Genomic DNA, 9,152 nt, shown 5'->3' with positions numbered 1-9,152 from the left:
GGCATAGAGGTTTGTTACACAACAGAGGAAAGAGCTCTCAGCTGGTGGTCTAGCTACCCTCTGCTTACGATTCATGTCACCGAAATCCTGGTCTTGAGTTCTAAGAATGCCACTGAGCAGCTGTGTGTGCATCTGTGTGTATATGCATGTGTGTGTGCATGTTTGTGTGCATGTGTGTGTGATATGTGCATGTGTGCATGCATGCGTGTGCATGCATGTGTGTGAAGGTGGAGGGGGATTTCTACCTCCTAGGTGTGACATCGCATGTATCCTGCTGCGTCTTTGAGTAAATTCCTCACCCTCTCTGGGTCTTGCTTTCTCCATCTCCAAGAAGGGGCTGGATAGAAATTGCTGATAGGGAGATGTTACATGAGGTTGGATGACCAACAAATATGTGTAAAGAATTAGAAAAGACATCTAGGTGGACTGGATTTAAAAGCATCATAGCACTGGGTCATGGTGGTTGGCAAACTGCCCATTTCACAGATGGGAAACTGAGGACTGATGACAACCATTGGCTTGCTGGAGGTCTCCCCTCACGACTGGACTATCTAAAGGATCCATCTTTGCCCTGATGTTCTCCAATCTTTTTCCTGGCTCAGCTTTTAAAGTGTCTGGGCTTATAGTCCTGTACCACTAGGCCCAGGGATTGGAGTACTTTTTGGTCTAACCTCAGACCATTGTCTCCTGTTCTTGTAGGAAGCAGAGACAGCACATCTCTCATGGCGCTGGGTCTTGGCTTGCCTCTGTGTCTTGGCTTGTCCTGTCCGTGGTCTGGATTTCCTTCCCCATTCCCTGAGACCCATGTTCCATTCTTTCTGGTTTGCCCCACTTGGGCCCCTTTTGCAGAGCTTCAGTGCCCTCTCTGGGGCTGGTCTACCCCAGAGTTCATCACAGCTGTCTGACATCTGGGAACCCTTTTGTTTCTGAATCTGCAGGTCTTAGCTCAGGGAACCAAGAAGCCGCCCCTCCCCCACCTCGGGTCTTCAGAGGTCAGACAAATCTAGACATATCTCGGGCTCCTCAGGGCCTAGAGAGTCATTAGTAGTGCCCATTGCACACAGACTCTGTTGCAAGGAGGTACTGGGAACAAGGAGATACTGGGCTTTCTCTTGTCTTTATACTCTTTCCACAGGCAAGTCCTCAAGCAGTGTTTGTTGAGTGAATTACTAAGTGTATCCATGGATGAAGCTAGCAAAAGGAGGCAGGGGCTGCCCAACATCTCTTAGATGCTAAGATCCTCAAGCCAAGAGATGGAGTTAGGATCCATCCTGTATACTGCCAACCTCCCCCAACTCCCAACAATGGCTGGCACACAGTAGGTCCTCAGATCCCACCTGCCCTTGACCAACTCACCACAGTGTTACAAAGTAAAGTCATCCAGCCTCGGTTCCCCCGGGGGTGGTTTTCCAACACCCCCCTCCCCCAGCCGCTTCTCGCTTCTGTGGTTGGAAGCCTGTTTCTGAGCATTGTGCAAACATGGTTTTGTGTGGTTGAAACGCATTTTTTAAATGTCACTAATTGCTCAATAGCCTGTGACCACTCTTTCAGGGTTATAATTGGTTTGTCATGTAAATAGCTAATTAGGGGCCTTGAAGAAGGGACAGATGGGAGGCCTGCCCAAGGCCTTCTGACTACTTCTTTCTCCCCAGACCCCCATGGGAGACCCTGGAGTCCCTTTCGTCATTGGCTGGAGGAGAAGGGACAATCTCAGGCTCCAGTAGGGACTGCAGTCCTTGGACCTCCCGGATAGGCTGGGGCCTGCACATATCCACATGCAAGGAATTCTCAGGCCACCAAGTTTAATGGGAACCAACTGTCCGTGCCCTCCGCCCACTCTGGTGCCCAACGGAGCTCACTACTTTCCAATCCAGACGGTTCACATGTGTGACACTGTAGTGTGCCAGCTGGCCTTTCTCCCCGGGTAGCCGGGCCGCTCTGGTCCTATCCGGTCCTTTCTCTGTGAGCATCCGGAGTTGGGTCTGAGGATGTGGAGCGTACCTTAAAGCATCCCACAGAACACATCTTATGTCTGCTTCCCTTCCTCTTGGTGTCTTAAAACACACGATGTCTTATGCTTTGCTGTAGTGAAAAATGGTTTTGGGAGTCTGCTAGTGGGTAAAGGGACCGCCAAGCCCCACGACCTGAGTTCCATCCTCTGGACCTACACAGGGGAAGAGAAACAACTGTCCTCTAACTTCCGCATGCCTGCCATGGACTATGTGTGCATTCGTATATGTGTGGGCGTGCATGTGCATGTGTGCACTCCTGCGCACACACATACACACACAACCATATAAATAAATAAGTTCAATAAAAACAAACGAACAAACCATTTACAGCTTTTCACTCCAGGCAAGATTTGAGAGACAAATCTTCTATCTGGTTCCTGGGAGATTTCTCTTGGCAACAGTTGGGCAACTGAAAGGCAGGTGTGGAAAAAGAAAGCCACCCATGTGGACCCCGTCTGGTCGGATGATATTTATTACATTGGTTGTCAGCCGTGTGGCAGTGGGCTGGGCTGTGTCCTCACCCACTGAGTGTGTCATGCTTCAAAGAGTCGCCCCATGACTGAATCCCTGGCTTGGTGTGGGGTGACTTTTCTGAGCAGAGCTTCACTCTCCTGGGTTGGAATGGGCCTCTGCGACCCGTCTGGCTACACCCAGGCTTCGGTCTGCTTCCCTGAGTACCACAAGCTCAAGGGCACTCAGCTAGTACTGGTGTGACTGAGGGGTCTGGAGAGAGGTACCTGAAGGAGCCTGCCTTCTTGGCAAGCATGTTTGGAGAACAAATTCAAATCATAGGTCCTATTTAATCTTAATGACTTTACTCAGGAGATGGGTTTAAAAATTCGTCAGTAGGACTGGAGGGTGAACCCTTTAGAGGGTTAAAGCACTTGCAGCTCTCACGGAGGACCTGAGTTCAAATCCAACCAACAACCAGGTTATGGGCAGCTCACAACTGCGTAAGTCCTGCCCCAGGGGATCCGATGCCTTCCTACACACACATACATAAATAGAAATTGCAAAAATAAAGCTTTTTAAATGGGCCCAGTTAGGTGAGTGAATTGTGGGGTGTGTGTGTGTGTGTGTGTGCTTGCACACAAGTGAACACACATATATTTTCTATCCAGTAAAACTTTGTTTCAGAGAAACAAGAGGAAAAAAAATCTCTTTTGAGATGGGAAAATAGTGTTTATTTATTCACTAACCGAATTAATCAGCCCATCTTCAGTCATTGGTTTGACTCAGGAATATTAAAGAACATTGAAAATTTAGAAACAGAAGAAATTATTAAGAAAAAAAAGACTTGTGCACCAGGCACACACGTGCACACGTGAGTGTATGCAGACACAAACACGTAGGGCATGGTTTGTTTTATATTTACTTATTTTTTTACTTCGTGTGTGTGTGTGTGTGTGTCTGTGTGTGTGTGTCTGTGTGTGTGTGTACTAGCTGAGTTTAACTAGAGTTGACTGCACATGCCCAGCCAAATACTTACTTACTGGCCCATGGGCAACTTAACAGAGGCCACACACGGTCCCAGTAGCACTAGAAGCTGAAATTGTGCCGTGTCTCCTGTGACATCGGAACATGGGTGCTTGGTTCTATTGTAAAGTTTATGAGGAACAAGGCTTATCAGAGCAACTTATCCGGGTAGGGGTGCACCGAGGTTAGAGTGAAATGACTACCCTACTGCTGATGTTTTTGGGGTTCTGAAACCCTCACAGTTACTGTTTGCTTCTCAAGCCTTGATCTCTCCACGTAGACAAATCCAGCCTGGAGATGAAAATCCTCATCTTAGACTCCGAGTGCTGGGGTTATAGATGTACACCAGCACCCATTGTTTCCTATGAAGCCAAGATTTGGGGAGTACCTTTCTTTCTGACTGTCAGTCTCTTCTTTTTTCTTTCTTCCTCCCTTCCTTCCTCTCTCTCTCTCTCTCTCTCTCTCTCTCTCTCTCTCTCTCTTCCTTCCTTCCTTCCTTCCTGTCTCTTTCTGTCTTTTTCTGTCTGTCTTTTCTTCTTTCTTTTGGTCTTTTTCTGTCTGTCTTCCTCCCTTTCTTTCTTTTGTTCTTTCTTTCCTTCTTCCCATCTTTCTGTCTCTTTTCTCTGTATATCAGTCTTTGCCTGTCTTTTTTTCCTTCTTTCTTTTGTTCTTCCTTTTCCTGACTTTATTTCTCTTCCTTCCTTCCTTCCTTCCTGTCTGTCTGTCTGTCCTGCGTCCTTACCTTTATTTCATACCTTAAACATTGTGTATTTACACCACTCCCATCCCACCTCCTCTCTGCTCCCCTCCTACATGTCCCCCATATTCCTCTCAAACTCACAATCCTTTAAACTACTCTCGTTACACAAATCGGTATGTGTGACGTGCATAAATATGTATTATATACCAACAGTAAGATGCACATGTGTGCGTATATGTGTATGTGTATATAAACATGCAGTTTTATGAGTCTATTTAGTGTTGCTTGTATGTTTACATGCCCAGGGTGATCCCATGGGACTGGGGAACTTGTCCCTGCTTTAAAGCCAGGACATTCACTGTGGGGCAGTGTCTTTTATCTGTGACAAGGAAGCTAGCCCCAGGAAATCTCAACGATGTGGCTGCCTACACAAGGTCTGCCCACAGTGACAATACCAGTTGACATCCTAACACAGACAAAAGGAATCTCACTAGGTCCTACGCCCAACTGAAGAGCTGTAGATGATTCGTGTTTTTTTGTCTCTGTCTCTGTCTCTGTCTCTGTCTCTGTCTCTGTCTCTCTCTCTCTCTCTCTCTCTCTCTGTGTGTGTATGTGTGACTCTCTCTCTGTGTGTGTATGTGTATCTGTGTGTGTCTCTGTGTGTGTATCTGTGTGTGTGTGTGTGTGTGTGTGTGTGCATGAATGCTAATTTTATATCAAGCTCACAGAGCTGAGGCAACTTGGGGGTGGTCAGTTCTGCCCTTCCACAATGTGAGGCTCAGCCACTGGACTTGGGAATCAGGTACTTACCCACTGAGCCATCTTGCCAGCCAGTATTTTTCTTAACTTTTGGCGTTCTCTCTATTTTTAAATATATAATATGGGGAGCTGGAGCGATGGCTCAGTGGTAAAGAGCATTCGGTCCTCTTCCAGAGGGCCTAGGTTTGATTCCCAGCTCCCACATGACAGCGAATAACTTTCTGGACGTCCAGTTTCAGGGGCTCCACAACACCCTCTCCTGGCCTCCTTGGGCACCAGACTTGTGTATGGTACACAGGCAGGCAAAACTCCCATACACATAAAAATAATAAAATTATTAAAATTTAACCTAAATGTGTTTTCATTATACTTTTTCTTTATTCTCTACATAGCTATTTCCCTTTTCTGTCTCTTTCTAAACCCTGCTCCACATGTGTCTCCCAGGCTCAAACCTTTGATAATTCACTGAGTTCAGTTCCAGTCGCCCAAGTGTGCATGAGTGTGGGGCCATCCACCAGAGCGTGGTTCCACTGCCCTAACAAGTGATTCTCCCTGCCAGCAGCCATTCGCCTCCAATAGCTCCTTGGTAAGGTGTGGGTCTGGAAAGCCTCTCCCCCATTTAGGCTGGCATTCTCTCTTGGAAAGCTCCTTGGAGCCACTATACCCAAGGTAGGTGCGTTTTAAGAATCCGGATTCATGTATTTTTTTTTTTAATTTGGTTTTATTTTTGCTAAGATACATTCCATGTGGCACCTGGAGGTTTCTCTCCAGTTTCATCACCGGAGAGAATAACATTCATTCATTCATTCATTCATTCATTCATTCATTCTTTCATTCATTCACCATCTATTGGGGCTTCACCCCAAGCCTCGGCCTGCCTGTTTTTCCAGTTAGAATGATGAAGACTTCCCAGCTAGGAGGCAGAATTCACACGGAGCTGAAGCTATGATTCCTTTTTCCTTGGACTCAGACCTCCCCTGGGGCCCTCTGCCTCTTTGGAGGAGGCGCCCGGTGGTCTGGTACTTTCAAGGTGTAAGCTAGCACCACGCATCCAGGAGACGGAGGCAGAAAGCATCCCTTTTCCAGCCCCCTTGGAGTGGATGCTTAGGTGTCTACCAGAGCATTAAGCACTTGGCCTCCTCACTCCCTCTTCTCTCTGACAAAGCTTTTACACGGAGCACGAGTGCCCATAAATAACAGGCCAACCTATAAATAAATACAGCTGGGAGCCCACAAAAGCCCCTGACAAATGCTGTTTATTTAATTTCTCAAGTGTGGTCCATTTGGGTGCAAGGAGAAGAGCGCCTGGGCTTTAACTAGGCCAGAGTACTGCTGAGGCTTGCTTTTCGCGTGGAGCAGCCATCTTGTTCTCTCCCCGACACTTTGTTGCACTCTGTGCAACCACTGAGGAGTCTGAAGCTAGGGATGGTGAGGAAAGACGGTTTTCAGACCTTTCCCTATGAGGTTTACTCACCTCTGGGAAAGACAAGTCTGCATCACTTTAGCCTGGCTGACACGGAGCCAGAATGACCCGTGGTCTATGCCAGTAGAAAGCACACCTTGCTTCTTACTGAGGTGGGGATGAGGGACAGGGATGGACAACAATGTAAAGCACCTAGACCATTACTTATTTCAGAAGCAGGTATGCAATTGGTCCTCTGTTTCCTGCCCCAGGGCCTTTACAAGCGCCCTGCTTAAGATGCCTGTCTCTTCTTTTTTCCTACAACCAACTCTTTCTCAAATCTTCCCTGCTCCCCTGAAATGCTTTCTCTGTCTGACAAGTAAGGACCAGAGCCACTTACTTGTGTAATCTTGCAGCATCCCATGTGGTTCGTTTAAAACCCCACTTAACATTTCAGTGACAGTTATCTGCCATGTAGTTACTGGTTGGTCACTTGTCTAGCTCCCCTGAGTAGCAAATCTTCCCCCTGCTCCTCAGATCGGAGCCACTATGGCCTCTCATTTGAGCTTCCCCAGGCTCTACTCCCGGGGCCTCGGCTTATCAAGGCAGCCTGAGAAGAGTTCTGGAAATGCTGGTCATATCCGCTGTATCTCTGCATGGGATCTCCCAGGCACTCCTGTCTCAATACCAATGAAATGATGATACAGACCTACCCGTGGCTTGCTAGGTCCTGAGATCTGAGCCCACGAACTCTCTGACATCATTTCCGGCCACGCCCCTTTCCATCACTCTGTTCCATTCATGTCGCTCTTCCCGGAGTTCTAGAAGAGTCCACGTACAACCCATCTAGAGAAGGGTTCGTTCCTTATGTTCTCAAGATTCTACTCCAACAGCATCCGGTCCACTGGCCTTCCTTGATCATCTTCCCAGAGGCTCTTATCATGTACTGACTCCGTTCCCTTCGTGTGCTTTACGTCATAAAGTATGCATTTAATCAGCTCAGTATTGACCCTCCCCTACGAAACATGCCAGCCGCTACAAGGACAGTCTCCTGCATTTTTCTACTTCTCTCTTCCTAGTCACTGACACATAGGGGATGCTCCATGGGGCTAGCTGGCTTATAGGAATGTCATATTTCAACCAATGAAAAGCCTCTGTTGGGTTTGACCAAACAGTACAAGATGAGTGGATTGTTGAAGCGGGAAGCTTCTGCTACAGAGGGTTAATCTGAAGTGGCCTGCTTACCTTTGTTTTATTTCATTTTTTTCCACTCCAGCTAAGGAGGAAGATTCTCCAGCAGAGATCTTAGCAATTCATGGTGGAATATATGCACACACACACACACACACACACACACACACACACACACACACACACACACATTTAATTCGATCCTTAGTGGGTGACTGATTGACTGATAAGAGGCACCTCGTTCCCAGGTGACAGATGCATGCTATTTGGTACTTTTAATCTGGCAGCTCTGAGTTTGAGCATGAGCTTCGGGACCATGTGTTGACTAGGAGATCTGTCCTCACCGTGCCTTGGACAGCCATATTTGCTCACAGTAAATGTTGTTTGGCTTTGCACATGGTCCTTGGATGGACCTCAGGGTCAAGAGAGCATTGAGGTGTCTCACACAGCCCTGGCTCTTTGCTTGATCTGAATAATGTATGCATTCCCCAGCTTCTATGATGCTTTAGGGCTCTGATTTATGGCCACGAACGTGCCCCTCCACTTGCCCTGGCTTTTGTTAATGACCTCTCATGAATTATCCACGAAATGAATGTTGGATGAGCTAATTAGGCATTAACCTTACATTAGCGATCAACCACACGATTGGACCCTTCACAGCTACTAGAATGCCAGCACAGAGCGGTAAGCATCCTGGAGAAGAGGGTAAAATGACCAGGGGTGGGAAGCAAGGAAGATAGGAGAGGTTTGAGCATGCCTGGAGGAGGGAAAGGAGGCAGGGAGCAGGCAGATGCCATGAATGTTAGGGACCTGGCTGGTTAGCTATGTGACGTGACACCCAGCATGCACCAGGCTTTGGGGAATGTCCCTCTGTCCTGTTCATATGGTAGCCACGTCTCTTTCCCTTTTTAGAGATACAGTGCTTGGCTATAGTGAGGGATGGGTGGGATCAGGCTGCTTTGCCTTTCCACTAATAGAAGCTGTCCTGTCATGTAGAAGGCCACAGTGGGCATTCACCCTAGCCCATGACTGATTGAAAGAGAGGCAGGTACCTGATTAGGTCTGCTGTGAATAGGGACCAGAGAGTCAGGTAGATGAAGACCTTTTAGAGGTACAAGTTAAGGCAACCTGTGTGACAGGACAAGAGACTGACATGGGACCAAGACAGACAGAAGGCAGCTAGGGGTGGGGAATTGTGAGAGTTGCTTTGACTACCAAGGCTAGATAGCAGATTGCCGGTCTACATGAGGCAGAAGAAAGTCCAATTCAACAGGTCTTAGCTGGCAGTGGTTCAAACTTCTAGAGGCTGTCATTGCACAGTTTATTTTAGAGCATATTTAAGTCCAGTGCAGTTTGGGGGGAAGTTTCCTAGTGTAACACAATCCTCCGTATACAGGGAGACATACTTAATGTATTATATCAAGACTTTTCTCAGAGTGCTTGTCATTTCTGCTAAGACAATGGGTTCTACAGATAAGCTGCATGTGTTACCTTAAGAGCCCAGGGAAGGATCTGGTGTGGTTCAGTCATACAGATAGCATAGAGGTCATTTGGGCTATTAGCCACCATTGGTCCTGGTGGCGGGAGCTCATGTGGAGATCAGCACAGACAC

The 9,152-nt window shown here is 47.5% G+C and overlaps 1 long non-coding RNA gene across 1 annotated transcript; it reads right to left on the bottom strand.

The window, feature by feature from the left end:
• Nucleotides 1–6,187: 6,187 nt before the first annotated feature.
• LOC134481200 (uncharacterized) lies at nt 6,188–7,290 on the bottom strand. The gene is made up of 2 exons (XR_015634363.1): nt 7,063–7,290; nt 6,188–6,366 (listed from the first exon to the last, which is right to left on the bottom strand). It is a non-coding gene; the product is annotated as an uncharacterized LOC134481200 (long non-coding RNA).
• Between the last annotated feature and the right edge of the window lie 1,862 nt (nt 7,291–9,152).

This window comes from Rattus norvegicus, chromosome 12, assembly GCF_021556685.1.
Source record: "Rattus norvegicus strain SHRSP/BbbUtx chromosome 12, alternate assembly SHRSP_T2T, whole genome shotgun sequence".
In the NCBI taxonomy this organism is placed as follows: domain Eukaryota; kingdom Metazoa; phylum Chordata; class Mammalia; order Rodentia; family Muridae; genus Rattus; species Rattus norvegicus.
Note: the sequence above shows the minus strand (reverse complement) of the source record. Positions and strands in the feature narration are given on the sequence as shown.